Genomic DNA, 21,345 nt, shown 5'->3' with positions numbered 1-21,345 from the left:
ATGAAGACTAAATATAATGCTCCCCATGCACATGCTATACACAAATGCGCGCAGGCTACCAGAGTCTGCTACATAGCTGGCAAGGTCCAACGCGAAAGGAAAGCATGGGGGTCTCTTGACCACAGAATTTCAAAAGGTGATGGCAGAGCATAAACCTAACACAGAGCCCTTCTTAGTATGAGACCCCGTGTGACTGCACAGGCCACAGGTCCATGTAGCCAGCCCCAGGTGTCACCATTCCACAGTTGAGTGCCAAGAGCTGTAACTGCAGAGCTGAATACCCTCGCATTGGGTAAAATGCCGGAAACATTCAGGATTGCATTATAATAAAAAGGAAGCAGGATTTCATACATTGAAAAGGAATCCTTTCATTTTACAAGACAAACATTGGAGGAAGAGAAAAGACACTGTTAGTGTACAGTACCTACAAAGTAACATGCTTGGAGCTTTATGTATATTTTTCCTATTTAAACTTCACACACAATCCTAAAAAGTAGATAGTAAAAACTACCTTTTTACAGCTGAAGAAATTAAGGCTCTGAGGGGTTAAGAAACTTGTCTATGGTTACACTATTTTTCTCCAACCGCTCATTAATTCTCTGGTAATATTTACTGAGCTCCTTAGACACCAGGGAGAAAACAGCAAGACAAGACAACAACCTTCCCTAATCCTGTCCTTCACCTCCTGGAATTTAACAGTTCAGTCAGGAGAGATAGGTATTAATGAAAGAATCTCATTTTTGTTTAAAGGGAAATGGTAAGATTGATGAGCTTTATAAACAGAGTCGCCAGATTTACCAAATAAAAATACAGGATGCCCAGACAAATTTAAATTTCACAGCAACAAAAAATAAAGTTTTAATATAAGTATGTTTCATGTAATATTTGAGACATTTATGTTAAAAATGAATTCAAATTTAACTGAGCATCCTCTTTGTCTCTGACAACCTTATTTACGAGGAAAAGTACACTGTGAGAGGGAGAGGGAACTTTAACCTCACAAAAGAGGTTTAGGAGGCTTCCCCAGAAAGAGAAGACTGGACTAGAATCTGAATAACGTAAGGCATCAACGTGACAAAGGCAGGCTGGAGCAGGTGGTACGGCTGCCATAGCAAGAGGGGACTGATGTTTAAAGATTGCCTGGATGGGAGAGGTTTGGGGGCTATGCAAAATGAGGTTACGGAAGTGAGCAGGGGCCAGACCATCCAGAAGGCCTTAAAGGCTAAAGTTTTCAGTCTTTATGCCGCTAGACTGAGCAGTCACATGTGATGACCCTTCTGCCTATGCCCGTCCTTCTTTGATACCATCTACATAACTGTCTCCACAGAGTCCTTCCCAACCACCTACCTTACTCACTCCGCCTCTGACCCTTACCAATGAAGTTCGTCATCCTGAAGTCTGTCTTGCCGGCTAGGATGTGATTTCTCTGAGAGCTTCAAGTAGATAGTCAATAAATATTGAGAACAATATAACCTAGAAAGTCCATGTCGCACTGCCTGCTACTAGTTCATGTGTTCATGCAACTGTGGTCCCCAGACGACAGCATCCAACCCACTTGGCAGAGCCTGATGAGCAGTACACTCTGGGCCCACCCATGAATTCACCCATTCAGAACGTCTAGGATGGGGCTCAGAAATCTTCACTGAAACAAGATCCCCAGGAGAGTTTAACACATGACTATTTGAGCACCCTGATCTATTAGGCTAGTCTAGGATTCTAGTTCAAAGGATTTTCAAATAGTGGCAAAAAACAGGAGAGGCACTCAGTCTAACTTGTTACAAATCTCATTGTGTTCTTGAACTGTAAGAGGATCCAAGTGCTATGAGAAGACTAACGCCCATCAATATAGATCTTAGTGTCTGGTCTTAATCATTTGTATTGCAAACTGTACACGGGAAAAGATACAGCAGGCATTGTGTGCATTAGGTGGTCATCAGAAAACATTGAAAATGTTGTCTTGTTAAGCTGATCAACATATCTGCTTTACAGTAAGCTGAAATGATTATTTTTCAAATTTAGTCTTTTTAAAATGCTTTAATTCATACTCCTCATGGCATAATACAAAATCTAATATACCAATTACTTTACAAAAACAGAGCCAGCCCATAGCTCCATGTAGAATTTCAACACAAGTTAACCAAAACACTTCTTATATTCTATTTATAAGAACAGTTCAAATTTAAAATAACTCATCATATTTTTTTGTATTTCACACAGAGAAAGACAATTATAACCAGAAAGGACCAAACCATCCACTCCACCCCTCTCCACTCATTTCACTGTGTTCACTTCTTCCCAATAAGGGAAGCCATTGTTACAAGAGGTGCTTGTGATAAAACTGAATGGTGTCCTCATACCCCCTGCAACATATTTTTGGCAAGAATTAAAATGGTAATTTTGTCCCGCACTGTTATTTCCATGGTGTCAAATAAAGAAGCTTCAAATTCTATCCATTGCAACATTTTATTCTGGCTGCTCAATAGAGCTGGAATTGAAAAAGCAAAAACAAAAATAATTTAGCAATGTTGTACCAAAATTGTACCAATGCATGAAGCTGGGGTAGGGGGACTACCTCTCCTAGGTTTGCAAACAGACTTCATTTAAATGACGAAGTTTGTGTTAAACGAGCAATGATATACATGCTGTAAACCAGGGATCAGACAGAACCCCCAGCAACGTGGAACCAAGACGCACTAGTGAATTGTAGGTTTTCCCCTGGTGCAGCCACACAGAATTAAAAAGGGCATTTTAACTTTTAGTATTCACAGAGATCTACCATTATGCATGAGTAATATGAATAACAACACAGTGATCTGGTGAGGAAGACAATTTGACACATCAATTTGATGAAATATGTCATCAACAAGTTTACTTCAGAATAAGACCTAATATCTCTAATTATAGGAAATGGATTTTCTGGTAATTGTGGTCACATAATATACTGTGTATTTTGATGCCTTTTGTGGTAATCTTGAGGGTGGAAATTGCATCCTTCTCTGAGGCACCTTTGACATTTATGGAATAGGGCAGCATTAATAATGAGTAGGATTTTTACCTAAAAGCTTGTAGGCTAGTCTGCTGCTCAGACCAGAGAAGCTACTTTTAACTGTCATTGGGTCATGAAAAATAAATTTGATTTCTCTACTGCATCATCAAAACACTCAGATGTAATCGGAGCTTTTTTTTCTTTCTTTCTTTCTTTTTTTTTTTTTTTTCTTTTCCTTCTCCAGACAGGCAGCAGCTAATGGCATTTGATCCTACATTAGACTGCTAGGAAAAGTCTACTGTCTGCATCTGCTGACATTGAAGGCCAAATTTCATTAAAGGAACAGTGCCTGGGGAAGTCTCCAGACTTTTTAAAAAGACAAGTGTTTTCCTTTTCCTTAAAGGGATTTTTTCCATAATATTTTCCTTTCATAAAGAATTTGTATGTCTAAAACTCTCTGAGACTCTCTTTTGTCCTCAAAACAATTCTGGAATAAGAGCTAGTCTCAGCTATTTTTCACATTTCTCGAATATGGAGGATGAACTCAAGAGGGTAAGTAACTTGTCCAACGTGACGTCACACAATGCTTGGGAAAATGAGACTAGGATCTTTGTCTCTGGGCTCTTTAATAACTGCTTTTATCCCTTCCTCCCTCCTTTCAACATCCCCTACCCCACTCCACCCCACCCTCTCCATCCCTTTTGCCACATATAATGCAGATTTGGTGTCATTCTGGAAAGCCAACAGAAAAACCTTTCCCATTAGGATTTCAGAAAGTGAGGTCCTTTTTTTGTTTGTTTTTTAAATACATTGAATGAAACGTGGATTAGGCTTTTTATTTTCTACCAGGGAATGCATTTGTAGCACTGGGTGTTTTTTCTTTTTAAAAAACATATTTTTATGTTATAAAAGAGGCATGAGGCACACTGTTTAGTAAGCCTTCCTGAAACCCCACTCAGAGGCCAGGCCTCCTGACAGAACTCCTGACGAATGGTGAAGGAATGGATGAGCACTACAGACTGAGGAACAGAATCATTGACGCTTTCACATGAAAACTTGACACGAGCACGAGGTCCTTCAGAATTTGCCACTGAAAATGAGTGGCTGTCAAAGAGATTAATGCCAAATGCTCCTCCAGGATTAAGGATCAGAATTAAACCGAGACAACTTTCTCGCGTTGTCAGTTAAGAATGAAAGGAGGAGGCGAGAGAGGAGACCATCAGGGTATCCCTGTCGTGGCGCCTTAGAAGACGCCCCATCTTTTCGGTCCCCCGGGGAGCGCTCGGGCGCTGCGGCGCCTTCCCGGCACTGCGGCTCACTGCGGAGCCGCCCGCCAGCCCGCAGCCTCGGCCCTGCGGGGCTTTCCGGCCGCCGGGCGCCGCCGCCCGCCCCCGCCTCAGTCTGCCCACCCCCCTACCCCCCACCCCCGGCCGGGTGGCCTCGCCCGCTCGCGGCTGTCCGCGCCGGCTGCGCTGCACGGCATCCATCACCCGAGAGCCTTTTGACGCACAGTCGCGCGCTCCCAGACGGAGAATCCGCCGCCTCCCCCATCCCCCACTCCCACCCACCCCTCGCGGGTCTGCATTTGCATCACTCGCACACGTAGCTGGTGACGCGAGAGCCCCAACCCCGGGCCGTCTGGGCAGCACCTCCAGCCCCTGTGACTCAGCCCCTCCCCCACCGCCCCCGCGCGCTGGGCGCCTGAGGTCCCCGTACAAATGCTCTGGGTTGGGCATCTGCGGCGGGGTGCCCGCTGCCCCCCTGCCAAGTTCATCACCAAATTCCGCAGTCCTAGTCGGCCCAGACCCGGGTGGCCCCCTCTGCACGCTGGAGAAGTCTTCCCAGTTCTAGAACAGAGGCGGAGGGGAAAGAGCCCGCCAACAGAAACGGGTAAAGTGGGTGATCGCCTCCACCAGCCTTCATTACCACCTGAAATTACCTCACTAATTAGTCTGTTTACGCGTCATAGCCCCTCTCCCAGCTGAGCCTAACCGGTGGGTCTATTTTGCGGCGCCTGGCGCACAGTAGGCGCTCAATAGGTTTTTGGTGGATGGAGGCATAATGTAGTGAAGTACAAACACTTACAAACAGCCCTGCAGGTTTTCGTGCTCTCCACCCCTCGCTTGTTCTTGCGAAGACACTAAACAGGGGCTTCGGGGATTTATGTGGAATAGTTTTTAAATCTCCGATGTTTCTTTCAGGCTCCGGCAGCGCCTACTGCGGCTGCCTCTGCTCTCCCGCCACTTGCACGTCTGCAGAGGGATCCCCGCCTAAAAGTTGAGCCCAAGGCTGGGTTGGGGGCCAGGGTTTCGGAGCTGCTCCTTTTTGAATCAACCTCCCCCTGCCCGTCGAACCACGCAAGCAAAGGACCGTGGAGGTCCCCGCAGAAGGCGGGCACGGTCCCCGCAACCAGGCGGCTGCCCACCTGCCTCCCCAAGGAATCTGGGATAAAGCGCGCCCGCATACCCTGACCCACCCCGGGCAAACCGGGCTCACTGCATCTGCTCTACCCTTACTTCCAAGGTCCCGCTACAGAAAAGGCGCCCGGCCAGACCGGGCAGCACCTGGCACCTGCAACCACTTCCCTGGGGGCAAGTGGGGCAAAGTTGCTCTTCTAAAAGGCTACAAAAAGTTCCCCAGGCTGCTGCGCCCGGCGTCCGGGTCGGGAAGGGAAATCCCTCCACCGCTGCCGGGGTCCCTCACTCACCGCTCCAGCCGCCGGGGACCCCCTGCCCTCGCAGCTTCTGCCGCGGCCGCGCGGGCGTCGCTCGGGCTCGCTCCCCGGGGCCGCCTACGTCTGCCACTCTCTCCTGCGGCGCACGGAGTGGTGACTCCTCCGAGCGTGTCAGCGGCGAAAGGAGGGGCGCGAAAGTGGCTTCTGGCTTGCACGCTGCGGTCCTCCGCCGCCGCCGCCTCGCCGCCTCCCCCCGGCGCTGCAGTGCCGGGCGGCGGCGTGGCGAGAGTACGAGCCGCGCGCAGGGAGGGAGTCACGGCGCGCGGGGGAGGCGGGAGCCGCGCACGACTCCGTGCGGGGCGGGCTGACGTCCGGGAAGTCGGGGTGCGAGGCGCGGCTGTGGTGCGGGATGGGGGCAGCTGGGGCCACCCTCAAGTCGCAGGTACTTCTGGAGAAGTCAGGGCTCCGAGTTCGCAGCAGGAGGAAGGATGGGGCCGCAGTCCTTAATTAGTCACAGGGTGTGACTCTGCGTTGCGCACCTGGGGGCGGCGCCCGGGTCTGGTCCCGCGGGACAGCAAGGAATTCTGAATGGTGGACCCGGCTTGCGCCAGGGGAATAAGAATTTGTCTCCTATTTCTGGGCTTGGGACTGACCTATTAACTTTGATTTGGCTTCCAGGGAGCCGCCAGGCCGGGCTAGGAAGCCCATTCCCCCATGGCCACCCCAACGCTGACTTACAAGTCAAGGCGAAGCTTGGGGCGCAGCAGGAGTAAACAGGAGGAAACTTTGCCGGGCGCCGGGGGTCACCCCAACGGCAGATAGGGCCAGACAACAGGACTCACAGGCAGACGTTGGAAATGGCCTTTTGCGGGGGAAACCTCTCTCTCTCTCAAAATACGCTAATTTTGTTTGTATTTTCAGAAACACTTAGCCCCTTGGCGTACTGGAGACCCCAGCTCGAGCTTCCTCGTTTCAAAGCAGCGGGGTCCGGTGGCTCGGGAGAAACCTGCCCCGGCGAGGCCACACCCAAAGCTGGCGCAGCCACCCTACAGCGGCGAGGGAGAGCGTCGTCTCTCGCCGGCCTCCGGCCTCCACCCCTTCCCCCTCCCCAACCTCACCCCACACCTCCTGTGCTGCCACCTAGACGCTGCGGAAAGGTGGGCTTCCCTTAGTCCCGGACCCACTCGTCTCCGCGCTCACAAGGAACCAATGCAGGGTTGGAAGCCCCGCAGAGGCAGGTGTCTTCCCCCATCACTGCTCTGGTGATGGGTGACCCGAAGCGAGACAAAGCACAGCGCCTATGCAGGCTGCTGGGGGTGGAAATTTCTCACACACACACACACACACACAATTTGCCAATGTGTTCATGTAAATATCCCTGGACGATTGATTGAATGGATGGATGTATGGATATAAATGTAATGTACATGTGCCAGGAAGGGGAGACAGCTAGCACCCCAGGCAGCCTCCTGCCCAGAGAGACTCGTGGGGATGAGGCGGCTCACCCGGAGCAGTGCTGTAACGCAAGCTTTCCAGCTTGATTGGTGCCACTATGCCTGATACTGTGGAGGGAAGAAAACAGAGACAAGTCTTGGCCTGTAACTTTCCCTTCTCTCCACTTCAGGCGCTCTAGAATGTAAATTATGATCCCCGAGTCCCACTGAACCTACACTGGCTGCACTGGTATTTGAAAACCGGCCTGGGTCTTGTTCAAAAAGGCTTTGCAGTTTGCAACCATATGTGGTGCTAAAAAGTGGTCAGGAAATATGAAAATCAGGGAACATGCTCATTTGCATTTCCTGGAGCCTTCTACATTAACAAATTATTCAAATTAAATATGTAGGCTAAAATTATTTTGTTGTTACCATGAGAAGGAAAACACACCCCATGGGAATACCTATAAATCCAGCATTGGAAATGAAATTGTGAAACTTTAAAAAGTCATAAATTTTATCCAGATTGCTTACGTATTACATATAAAATTTTGAGCTCTCAATTGCAAAATGTGCTAGTAATTCATTGGGTTCCCAGGTGGATACCCTCTTGAGAACTTCCCCCCGAATGTCACAATGTAATGGATTGTTTCTCCAGTGATTTAAGTTCAGAAAACCAAGTAACAAACCTTAAAAATGATCCACGTGCTCTGTACTATGCTCTCTGTCCCTTAAATCATTCCCCTGTGCTGTCCATGGAAGATGTTTAGAGAAGTATATAAATTTTTCTTGCTGCTGAGTTTCCATGTCTTGATGCACTTGAAGATAGCAGCTCCTAGAGGAAAATTCCTGCTTATGTGTTGCAGGAAATGTCCGATTTAAGACCAGGCAGTGTTGAGGAGGGTGTTTAAAGGTTGTGACTCTGGCGCTCAGCACACATTTCCTCACGGTGATGTTATTAGGCATAGGCTCCTCGGCTTGCCCTCCAGAACCTCTCTCATTCTAGGGCCCCACCTGGTGCCCTCCTTGGGCCCCCTGCCTATTGGATCCAGCATTCAGAACAGTCTTCTTCATACCTTCAGTATAAGACATGTTTCTCCCCTAAAACACTTGTCTTGTGGGAGCTGATGGAGGGTAAAGGGGACACCTGCCCTGTCCCCATAAAATCCCAGTGTTCTAAAGTCCCTACCCACCTATAAATCAGGAATTTACTCCCCAGTGCAGTGTGTGCTTGTGATGCCAGAAAGCATGCCATTAAAGACACCAAAGGAATATCCAAGATCTGTCCTCACATCCACAAAGTGGTTTCAATAAAAATAATCCACACGAAGTACAGATGCCATGGTGATTAAATTTGATAACATACTCAAGAAGCACAGAGCCTAGCACATAGCACAGAATGAACATTAGTTCCCCTTCCCCTTTTAGGAGCCAGAATGAGGTTTTTCTAAAGGCTGTGCCATGGAGCGGTAGTCCTGTAAGATAGGTCTACAAGCTCAGAGTAACAACCAGCTTCAGAACAGGGGTCGAGAGAGAGCCTCATACACTTGGACCAAGGCCACACCTCTCCAGTTCTCCCTACTTCTGTCATCCAGGATCCAGAGCGAGGCACCACCACCCCACCTTTCTCACCCCCAATGCTCACAGCTTTCCCAACACTCTTGTGTCTTGACTCCAATATTAACCTCATTAAGCCCTTAATGCCTATTTGTATCAGTTACCACAAGCAGCCCTGGAATCTCAAGTGACTTTCTCACCCCTACATTCTAATGCTCATAAGGCTCAGCACATAGTACATTTTGTCCCTTTCTCCCTATGCAAGTCCTGAAACCCTAGGTCTAGGCCTTCTGGGATGCACAATCCACCGTTAGCAAAATGCCCTTTATCCTCAGCCTCTTCTCTGAGTGTTCCTTTCACGTCCTGCTCTCTTGGAAGCCTGGTTCTCCCCACAGGAGGCTGCTCCCCCACAGCCCTCTCAAGCGACGGCTGTTTTCCCTCTCCAGTTCTCCTGTCACTGTCAGGAGGTAGAAAGGTGATATCCTTCTTGTTCCTCATTGCATCTTCCAGAACATTCTTCATCTCTTCTCCCTCAAACCTGCAGCTTTGAATCTCACCCCATCACGTTATTTCAACCACAACTTTAAAAGGTTACTGTCATGCTCTGAACTCCAGGTCACTCTGCACCTTTCCTGACAATTTTAGCTCCTGACTCCAGCTCACACCTTAAACACTAATCCAGCCTTAATCCTTCCAAATTTAATACACACACAGATGTTCATTCCAGCCAGTACTACTCTGAGTCCTGAGCAAGCAAGGACCCTGTGCTTTAGAATGCTTTACTTCAAAGTAAAAAACTTCCAAATTTTCACTAAACTACGAAGTCAGTTTAATAATGGGCTGGTTATTTTCCAGGGCACTGGCAGAAGGAAGTGCACGTACTTTGTGGAGGAGCCCTCCTTCCTCCTAGACTTCAAAAAAAATTCCCTCAAATAAGTTTTTAATGAAGCTTAGAAGCACACAACTGAACACACAAGGAAGGATGACACCATGAGGGAGAGCCAGCAGATGTAACAGAAGAAACTTCAGTCCTTCTTTAAGAAAAGATTTCACATGTTGTAATTATTGGTCACAATTCTTATTTTACTTGAAGAAAAATAAAAGAGAAGCTTAAAAATAGTGGCAATCAATACGAAGCTATAAGGAATCACCAATCCTATTTGAAAAGGCACCAAATTGACCTTCTATTTAACTCTGCTGGTTGCCTTACCAACATCCAATCCAACTTTCACACACATATACACATCTTACTCCCTCCTTAGAGAACCCTGATTTTATTGAGGGATCGGCCATTTTTTAATTGCACATATATTTAACAACACAGTTTTATGCAGAATACTAAGCACTTTTTTCATATTTTACAGAAGGGCTTAAAATAATATGGATCTTCTAGTAAAATTCATACTTTTCCACAACCAGTTCTAACTCCTAAATAGGTGGATTGTAATTATTTTATTTTTAATTGAAGAATATGAAAAGGTGGATTATAATTTGTGTAGAGTTTAAAGCCTTAATGGCAGTAGTCATTATTATGATTAATAATAAGACTGAAAAATGAATCCAAGAAACAATAAATAAAATTTTATATGGTCTCATGCGTCCTGAAGGAGGTGGTACCCGAGTTGGAGGACTTTTTGCTATGTCCAAACAACCAAGTACATGGAACTTCGGTGACTACAGATTCATGAATCCTAAGTCCCCTTCCTGCTAGAAATATGGTACCAATCTTCACTTGATGGCCAGGTCTTTTAAGATCTCTAAAAACTATTACAAAATTGAAGTATATGCCTCTCTTTCTAGCTTCTGGGTAAACTTCTTTTACTAAACTAGTCAATACTTTCACGGCTACATGCATTCAAGTATAGATCTGCAGCTTGCTGGACCTCAGAAGAATGCACTCAGTCCACTCTGCAATTATTGGTGGTGAAGTCCTGAAGGGGCAGAGGCCAGCGTGTCTTCCACAGGTGACTCCACCACCTTCTTCCTCCTGCTGCCAGCAAGATGCTCCCTCTGACCTCTGACCCCTGCAGTAAGCCATCATCTACCATTTATCACATGGCCACATGCTTTAGGGATTGGCCTCAGTACATCTTAATTGGTCCAAACCAGTCATGTAATCCCATTCCAGTGATTGGTATGGGGGCATAGACATGTTACACAGTTCTGGCCAATAACGTGTGAAGGGAACACTTCTAAAGAGCTTTTGGGAATGGTTTCCTCATTTCTGAAAATACAAATGAAGAACAAAAGACTCATTTCTGTTTTTAGATATTATCATGACAAATTGTGACATTTAAAACTTCTACAAGTGTCCTGTAGTCATGCAGGGGTGGTCATCCAATGACAAAACACATGAAAGATGTTAAGAGCCAAGTGAATTTCAGAGAAGTTGAGCCAGAGCCCTGTACCACACCTGGAACAGCCCTACCTCTGTTGTGCGGTAATAAATTTCCTTATTTTTAAGAAAGCACTTCAAGTTACAATCTTTTCCTCGCAGCTGAAAGCATGCTTATGCTTATACTCTGCCCAACTCTTTTAAAAGAGTACCTGGCGCATGGTAGATTCTCCACAAATGCCTACTGATTTAAATTGAGCTGGGTGTCAAGTTCATTTCTATTGAGAAAACAAGAAGGATGTCTCCATCTGTTGGTCCCTCAGTCATAGATTGTGTTTGGCAAACATTTGCTTAAAGCCAGAATGGCTTCAGGATCTTAACAAGCAAAATGGAAACTTTAGGAGTCCAGATGGAAGGCTGAAAATGAAAAAAAATTAGTTCAATTAAAGCTCAGATCTGGAAGAATCTTCTGTTCAGATTGCCAGGGAAGGAGCTGCCCCAGGCAGGGCCAGAAAGAGAAGAGCTGAAGAGGTCTCTAGACTCCTCTGGTGGCTCAGAGGGGTAGGCAGCGTGTCACTTAGGCATCTCGGGGAGGGTGCAGATGGGGAAGGGAGTGGAAATGCCCACAAGAGACTTCCCTTGGTAAAAATAGGCAGAATTTAATGTCTGAAAAACTTTCCTGCTAAGGAGGAGGGAGAAAAATTAAAGGAAGCTGTAAGCTGTTCAGAGCTGTACCCTGGGTATCCTCTGTGGGCCAGTGACCCCGCTAAGCAGTTTGTCCCCATATGTATCCCATATGTATCATCTAGAATAAAGATTTGTCACTCAGAAAATGTCTAGCCTCATTGTATGTGACTACTGATAAGACATAGTGGGGAGGTTGTGTTCCTGATGTCTCAGTCCCAGGAAGAGGATCCTCTGATACCCAAACAGGGGTAGAGAAAATGGGGGCCACCTCACACAACACTGTGGCGTCCCAGCCATTGATTTGGAGACACCCAGCAGAAGCACTGCTGTAAGTAGGCAACTTGCCTGCCCCAAATTGCTCTCAATGACTGCATAGTGCCTTGGAATGAAGTGAAAATGTCTCAACTTGTCCCTTTGTCTCCTGTCAATTCCCACCAGAGAGCCTTCAGCACGGAGCAGGCATGGAATGACAAGGCGGCCAGGATGACTCGGCCAGTCTCTGACCTCAGCCACGCCAGTGCTTGCACAATGGGCCTGTGAACCCTCAGCCAATGAGGGGTGGGAATCAAGGGGTGTATATTTCAATTGTCTTGCCTCATGAGGAACAATTCTGAGGACTGTTCTGTACGGTAGGATAGCGCCCAGGTACCCAGAGTGGTACCCAACAATTTACTGACTTTCTTCCCTTCTTTATCTGACTTCCCCACCTGCTCACTGTATTTTATGGGATCACCTCTTCTGTAAACCACACGTACTTACGCCCTAACCCCACACTAAGACAATGGGCTATGCAAAGCCAGCCATAATCAACCCCACACTCTGTCAGCTGTTAGGTTCAACTGCACTGATGGCCATCATCACTTACCAGTGTAACCGAGCAGGACACTTACGGGGCCTTCCTGGGACAGACCACTCCCCCATACCCTCTGCTATAGCTCCTCTCTGAAGGACCCAGATAAAAGTACCTCGTGCATATATCCTGAGTTTTTCAGGTACTGAAAACTACCACCAAATGTAAGAAATTAACTGCTTTATGATTGTAAGCATGTGGTCCCAGACTTTTGCCTAAAGATTGATAGTGTTGACTGCCTTGTTACCTCAACATCAACCAATCAGAGAACTGCATGAGCTGACCACATACATGGGAAGTTTGGGGTTTTCTTGGGCATGACTCCCCCTCCCAGCCCCTACTCCCTGTTCTCCTTGCTCAGACCTGAAATAAAGCTTTCTCTGCTGCAAACTCTGACATTTCAGTTTGTTTGGCCTCACGTGTGCGTCCGGCACATGAACTTGCCTTCAGGTAACACCAGCTTGGTTGTCAGTAATTCTGCCTCATTTCCTACAGCACCACAAACTTTAGAAAGCCCACAAACTCCCAACACAATGCTTCTACATGAGAGGTGCCAAATACAAATGTTGAATAGCTGTTCAAACATTTCATTAACCTTTTACATTTCTTCTTGAACTACTCTTTCCAAAGTGAGACTTATACAGGGTCTTTTCAGATGAGGGAATGACAGCTTCAAATTCTGCAATGCCTTCTTTGGAGGGGTAAGAACACCACCATACCCTGAGAAACATCTAGCATCCCTACAGTTTTCATGTGATTTAAAATTGAAAAAAAAAAAAACCACAGCTGCCCACTTTGTGGCAAAAGTAATCTCTCTGAATATTTTTCTTTCAATGACTTCTGTTGCTGCTCTGAGCTCTACAGCAAGGATTCTGGATCATCTCTATCCAAGTGATTTATAGCTCAAATATGAATATTCCCATTGGGTCTTTCTCATTATCACTGGCTGGATTTTCCTTTTTAACATTTGACCACAAGTTTGTTAATACATTGAACTCTATTAAATTATTTTCCTGCTCAAGGGAGAATTATCGTTTCCACGTTCAGAATTTGTCTTGCATAATCTTCCTGCTCCAAATTCGTGTTCTGACACTCAGCTTTTCCATTTTAATAATAGACATGCTGATTTCCCCATATGATCTAGCTATTAAAAATGCATGCAGTGTGCTTTCAGGAAGTTAGAGTCACTTCTATTTTTAGCATAACCCATAGGTATTGGTGATGACCAACTCTGGGCCACGAAGGACTTTTTATTTTAAGAGGCAGCAACACCATGAATGTTAATGATGGAAAATTTTGGTATTAAGAGTTGATCTATTTCATGTTTTCTCTATCTCTACACTTAGACTAAATCCATTGCTCACTGACAAAAATATTTTTAAAACTATTCATTCTTTTGCTCCATTCCCAGTCCCAAGAAGAGTTTTCTGGGTGCCAAGTTAGCCATTTCCTGCATAAAAGTACATCATATATGAATATTAGATCTCCCCATGATACAGCTTGAACTCATTTCTGTATTCAGTGGCAGCCCAGAACTATAGGTTCTTTAATAACAGGGCCCAAGGGGTCAGGTAAAGCTTAATGTCTGTTCCCACACACTTCCAGCAGTTCTCTGCAAATCCCAGGAAGGTAGCTTCCCACCTTCATGAGTGATGCAAAGTCAAGTTAAGCTCATCCCAGACTATTGTCAATTTCAAGGGAGAGAAGAGGATGTCTCATTTTGGCATTAAGACTAAGTGGTAGTTTATCAAAAGTTCAGTGTTTGGGATTGTGGGGCACTTGCCTGCTCCCGGAAGTGCTGGGGAAGAAGCTTCTTTCCACCCCCTTTCATTTACCTCACAACAGGCAGAGTCAGGTTACTAGTGGGCGCCTTAGAAGTATGGTGGCTCCATCTTGCCCCTCTGACTCGCTACCTCGGATGTCACCTTCATGTTGTGAAATTCCTATTTCCAAAGGGTAGCTCATTTCTGAAGGCTTTCTGGGGATGTAGGCTCAGGTACTCCTTTGAAGAAGACATTTGGCCCAGGATTTCCATTGCAGAGATCTCAAAAATACTTTTCTTTAAGTTATCCCAGAGGCAATGCAGGAGTGGTGCAGTGAGAGAGCGTATTCCAGATCACTGGTTCTCAGAATGCTCAGTGAAGAGATTCCCTTGGCCTATTATCCAGACAGTTTAAGACAAAGAGACCATAATACACAGTTTTTACAAGGTACCAGACAATGGCTGCAACCTAACACACAGGTCAGATCTCATCTTGGTAAAATGCAATTTCCAAGGTCACCTTCCATGAGTCACTTTTCTAGAAGAAGATCAGACCCAGCACCCTGGGACAAAGAGCTTAGACATCAGTGGGAATGGTCAGTGGTCTTCGAGGAGACTGTGCTGAGATGGAATCCTGGAGAAGGCAGGCATTTGTATTCTTATTTGCAAAGGACATCAGGATTCTCATCAGGAAAGAAGAGACTGAAGTACCACCATCACAAGGTGCTATCTGTATCCTTGGTCTCAGGGACAGTAGACACTTGCCTGGCAGAACACGGCTTAGGCATGAGATCAAAGGCAAGGATGCCTCTGTGGTGAGAGGTAAGGGAACCTCCTCTTCCTCTCACCTGGAAATACCTATGCACAAACAGGGCACTTGTTGATGATCCCTAGAGCAAGGGCAGCAAGTTGGCAGGACCCTGCTTAGAACATGGGCAGGTGGGCAGCAGAGATCCAGTAAGAGATTAGGTTGGTGAAGTTTCCCAGGAACTCAGGGCACTATGCCTGGTCTTCTCTGCCAGGATGACAGAAGCCTAGAATCCTGGATGTGGGCTAGGGCCCTGCGGCCTTGGGCTGGCCCTGGATGTTAGGCAAGACTAGATTCCAGGCTGCAGAAAATGAGGGGTGATTTGAGAGGCAGCTCCCAGGAATGCAGCCAAAGTGACAAGACAGCAGACAGTACAACTGAGACAATGCTCCAAAGGGACTGCACAGAGCTAGAATCCAGGTACCAGGCCTATGACAGCACGGGGTCCACAAAACACAGAAAATGAAGCTGAGACTAACTTAGGTTCCCACCCTCACACCAGGCCAAAAAAATAAAGTGCCAGATTGGAAGAAAAATGAGTCAGTCAGAGTTCCAGGAAGAAATGAAGAGCCAGGTCTGGGAAAGACAGGAGCTAGGAGATGGCTGATTTCTGAGAAGCTTCTTTCAAGGGCTCTGTCTTTGCAATGATTCAGCTGCCTCTGCCTTCAGTCCTCTGTGACTAGCCCAGGATTCTTGGGAGAGTCTGAGTGGGCTACTGAAGGACACGCTGACCAGGATCACAGGGAAGGTGAGACTCAACCATTTGGCAAAAGGAAAGTTGAATGCGGCTCTCAAGAGGAACAGAGAGGTGGGGGTTCTGTTCAAGGCAAAACAAGAGATATCTACATTGGGGCATCTGAGTGACCGCCTGGGGCGTCAGAGCTTGAGTGGAAGAGAGTGCAAGGTGGAGAGCCCCGAGGAGGGGTTGTTCCACAGCACTCTCACAGCCCCCGCCAGAGTGAGGACGAGGGGAGCTGCCCAGACACACGGAGCGGCCATCAAGTCAGACAGATGGCCTGTAAGACGGCAGCCCCTTCCTCCTTGGTTCAGTCTCTAAGCATATGGTGTCGATGTAGAAAATCTGCATCCCAGATTCTTGGCAGACAGTGATTATAACTATTTATTTTTTATCAAGAGCTCAATGGTAACAAAAAATATTTATGAAGGGCCTGAAGACCAGGCATTGCATCCATTTGATACTTTGAATGTTATACTTGTATTACGTCAGACCACCTGGGAGAGCTACATACCTGAGATAGATTTTTTCCTTTCTTTTTCTTTTTGTTTTTTTGCACTTTATTTTTTGTTGGACTTTGCCAATTTTGTTCATTGTACTTTGATAATATGCCATCATTCTACATATCAGGATATTATAAGACACAGTCTCATTGGTGTATGGTGGGGATGGTGGTGAGGGCTTCAGTCACTAGGTCAGGCAGCACCGCCTTTAAGTAATCCCAAGGGAAATTTTCTTTCAATTTTTACTATCAATAAAAGTATACTAAAACCTCCTAGACAAATGCTTTATTTTATCCTAGTTATACTTTAGCCTCTTATACAGGTTTGGGAAAAACTCCTCAGTTCTTGGAGTGTTTCAGGATTTAAATAAATAAGAATATATACGAAATTATTTTTCAACCTTTTTAGGTGAGATAATTGCTGTTATGTTAACTATTTTGAAGGCTGAAAAAATTCGAAACTATCTAATAATTAACTATGAAACTAGAAAACTGTGATAAAAAAAACTTCACAACAATAATAACAAAGAGAACAAAAACTACAAACCAACCTCAATCATGAATACAGATACAAAATTCCTAAACAGAGTTTGGCATAATGAAAAAAAAAAAAGGACTAAACTATAACCTCATAGGTCTTACCAAAATGAAAGCACAGTCCAGTATTAAGAAATGTGTTAATAACAATCATATTCACGTAAGAAAATCCTATGATTGTATCTCAATATGTGTTGAAATGTTAATCCTTACAGTTTCACACCCACTCTCGATTCATTAGAAGTCTAGGTGTAGAGAAATATATTCTCAAAAAATATATATATATATCAAACAGACAGCCATATTATTATTGGGGAAATACTGGGACATTCCCATTAAAATCAGGAGTGAAACAAAGAAATCCATCATCATCATCATCATTATTTATCTTGGTTTCATAAGTACTGACCATGGAATAAAAATATGGACCAAAGATTTGAGACATAGCCACATGAAAAAAGGAGGAGGAACTATCATTATATGCAGATGTTAAGACTGAATATGTAGAAATATCAAGAAAAAAGTTTAGTAAAATGGCTGGAAGTCCATAGCTATTCTGTATATTGGCAATAACTGCTATGAAGTATAATGGGAAAAGAGCCTATTCCCAAAAAGCAAGAGAAAGTGTAAAATACTCAAGAGTAAACTTAGCAAGAAAACTGTGGCAACTACATGAATAAAACCAAAGTTTTACTAAAATACTTAAAAGAAAAATTGAATACATGGAGACACATAATCTTGAATGGAAAATCTGAATATTGTAAAGATGTCTGTTCTTCCAAAGTCAATTTATAGATTTAATAAAATAAAAAATTCTTAAGGAATTTTGGAGGATGTTATAAAAACAACTGTAAGTGTGTCCAAATAAAATAGGTAAGAATTACTTAGGCATTTCTGATATACAAATGGCCAATAGGCACATGAAAAATTGCTCAATATAACGAATTATCAGAGAAATGAAAATCAAAACTACAATGAGGTATCACCTCACAGCAGTCAGAATGGCCATCGTTAAAAAGTTCACAGATGATAAATGCTGGAGAGGGTGCGAAGAAAAGGGAACCCTCCTACACTGTTGGTGGAAATGTAGTTTGGTGCAGCCATTATAGAAAACAGTATGGAGATTCCTCAAAACACTAAAAACAGACTTACCATATGATCCAGCAATCCCATTTCTGGGTATATATTCTATATTCTAATTCAAAAAGATACCTGCATCCCAATGTTCATAGCAGCACTATATACAATAGCCAAGACATGGAAGCAACCTAAGTGTCCATCAATAGAATTCTGGACAAAGAAGTTGTGGTATATTTATACAATGGAATACTACTCAGCCACAAAAAGAATAAAATAATACCATTTGCAGCAACATGGATGGACCTGAAAATCATCATTCTAAATGAAGTAAGCCAGAAAGAGAAAGAAAAATACCATATGATACCACTCATATGTGGAATCTAAAAAAGGGGGAAAAAAGACACAAATGAACTCATCTATAAAACAGAAACAGACTCACAGACATAGTAAACAATCTTATGGCTACCAGGGGGAAAGAGGGTGGGAAGGGATAAATTGGGAGTTTGAGATTTACAAATATTAACTACCATATATAAAAATAGATTAAAAAAACAAATTTCTTCTGTATAACACAGGGAACTATATTCAATATCTTGTAGTAACTTATAATAAAAAAGAATATGAAAATGAATATATGTATGAATATGTAGGACTGAAATATTATTCTGTACATTAGAAACTGGCACATTGTAACTGAGTTTACTTCAATTTTTAAAAAAGAATTACTTTGGCATTTTTGGTAAGAGAAGAATGCTGAGCACCTATTCCCCAAATACAGTAAGGTACATTAGTTAACTCAGTTTGACGCTGGCATAGGAGAGTTTGTAAAGTCAGTGGAGTCTAACAAACGGACCCTATCACGTAGGGATTTTAAATAAATCACAAAATAATACTACCAATTCAATGAGTGCTACCAAAGCCTACTGTGGAGATTTGATTAAATAGCAAGGGAACATTTTTTTGGTATGTGTCGTTAAAAACAACACAAATAAAATCAGAAAGAAAACTGGTAAATACTTGCACCAAATATGAAAAAGACTGATAGACTATCTTGATAGACTTCATGTAAAAAACACTTGTACAAATTATTAAGGAAAAAATAAGGAGAGAGTTGGGGGGGTGGGGAATGAGTGAAATAGGTGAGGGAGATTAAGAGGCACAAACTTCCAGTCATAAAATAAATGTCAGGGAGAAGTAAAGCACGGCAGAGGGAATTTGGTCAATAATAGAGTAATACTTTGTGTGGTGACAGACAGAAACTAGACTTATCATGGTGATCATTTTGTACAAAAATGTCGAATCACTATGTTGTACATCTAAACTAATATGACATCACAAGTCAATTATACTTCAATAAAAAAATAAATAAATCCTTGGTAGACAAACGGGAAAAGGAAATAAATTGGAAACCACTTAGCAGCAACTACATGTGGTTAATGAACAAATACTCAACATCACGAACACTCAATACAATATAGTTTAAAGAAACAATATATTTTTCATCATCAAAAATTATAAGTGAAAATTATTTATTAACTATTTTAGATTATATCTACTTTAAAGATTTAAAGCAGTTAAAATATAAATGACATAAAAATTATTTTTAAGGTAAGAAAATCAAATCTAAGCGAAAATAAAGTCAAGCAATACACCTTCTGTAGTACTGGAAAATGAGCCACAGCCTGACTTCTGAAATCTCTGGTGGCCAAATAGAGAAGGAAACACATGGAATTGTTGGGGTCCATTTGATTAGACACACAAGTTATTTAATAGGGACACAGCTTCCCCTGGCAATGAAATCTGAGAGCAATTTCTCTCCTATGTTTTCCTAAAAGGTTAGTAAGTGACAGACCATGTCTTCAACAGCTCTTGTACAAAGAGAGTTGTGTATGGTTTTTCTCTCACAGTACAACTTGATGTGTTATTTTTTAAAAAGGAGGAGCATGTGAAGATGAGACAACACAGAACACTGGTTATAGAACGTCATGAAATGTCCTCTCTGATAAACCCCTGATGGTGGTGCTATTTGAGGATTTAAGGAAACAATTTTCAGTATATGCCAAAAGCTGTAAATGCATTCCTAATATTTTGATGCAGTAATCCCCTTTCAGACTCTATCCTAAGGTGGACCTTAAAAACAGAAAACATCCCAAAGTTGTTCAATGCAGTATTACTTACAATGGTACAAAACTGAAAACAACCTAAATATCTAACAGAAGACTGGCTTAGCATGCTATGGTGTGTACACCATACAAACATTTACAAAATATCACATAATCATTCAAATGATACTAATGAACAGTTTCTAACAACATGGGGAAATCATTAAATTATATGAAGAGAAAAACAGAGGGTATAAAATTGTATATGCAGTATGATCTCAATTACATATACTATATACCTAACAGAATCACTCATTTACTTTATATTTTTCCATACTTGTCATAAAATAAGAGATACTTCTTTTTAATCGGAAGAATGAACTTTAAAGTTCATAGAAGACAGATGGCTTTTAAACAGATGTAATGACTGGGCTTAGTGTACCCACCTTGATACCGTTCGATCTCTATGCCTATGAGCTGGGTTAAGGATTCTATCACGCCTTTGATTTTCAAGATTTCTGGTTTGCTGTCTTCTGACAGATGTTCAGTCCATTGATGTGGAGGTTTTGATGCAGGATATTTAAACATTTTGCTTTAAAAACTATATTCCAGTTCATATTTTTAGTCACAGGTTACTGTTGGGTAATATATTCTAAGAATTTCATCAAGCAAGAGACACTATTATATTTCAAAAACCATAAACGTTTCCACTTGCTGAAGCTACAGACATTGAAGGTTCAGATCAGTATTTTATTCCTCCTTAAAGTCTTGTTTTTGTATTATAAACAATAATTCTGAGGGACCAAAACAGTCAGAGAAGTCTCTTCCTGGTGAAGTTTGAAGTATGATATTAAATAAGACCTATTCACAGCATCAAAACCAACCTTCCACATATCAAAGACTAATAAATTACAGGGTTTGCTTTCCTTTTTAAGTTTCTTTCCAATGTAATTCGAGAAAAAGAAGAGGTGAAAAAGCTTTCCATGTTGTTCCTTTGATTATTTATATTATTCTTAGAATTATGTTGTGTTTGATCTTAAAATCACTTCAACAACAGAAAAATATTAACAGTGAATAGAGCATGGTGATGTTCTCCAATCACTGATATTTAAAGGAGGAAAGGTTTGGGAAAGGTCCATCTCAACCTTCCAACTGTCTCAATCCACTTCCTGCCAAGATATAAACTGGGTTTCTTCTCTGAAGGATCCAGGGAAGGAGGGTAAGGATGAGGGCCTTCCATGAGATCTGAGTTGCAATCTCCTGATAGGCAGGAGCAGTTTCTTCCTGATTTGCTCT

General features: G+C 43.4%; 1 protein-coding gene and 1 pseudogene across 2 annotated transcripts in view; both read right to left on the bottom strand.

The window, feature by feature from the left end:
* Nucleotides 1-6,080, bottom strand: part of SV2C (synaptic vesicle glycoprotein 2C) — a 222,153-nt gene extending 216,073 nt beyond the window's left edge. For both annotated transcript variants that reach the window (XM_032474507.1, XM_032474496.1), the window contains exon 1: nt 5,694-6,080. The gene's annotated coding sequence lies outside the window, so the exon portion shown is untranslated. The remainder of the gene's footprint in view (nt 1-5,693) is intronic.
* Nucleotides 6,081-10,108: 4,028 nt separating this feature from the next.
* LOC116659985 lies at nt 10,109-20,637 on the bottom strand (annotated as a pseudogene).
* Between the last annotated feature and the right edge of the window lie 708 nt (nt 20,638-21,345).

This window comes from Camelus ferus, chromosome 3 (assembly GCF_009834535.1).
Source record: "Camelus ferus isolate YT-003-E chromosome 3, BCGSAC_Cfer_1.0, whole genome shotgun sequence".
Classification (NCBI taxonomy): Eukaryota; Metazoa; Chordata; class Mammalia; order Artiodactyla; family Camelidae; genus Camelus; species Camelus ferus.
Note: the sequence above shows the minus strand (reverse complement) of the source record. Positions and strands in the feature narration are given on the sequence as shown.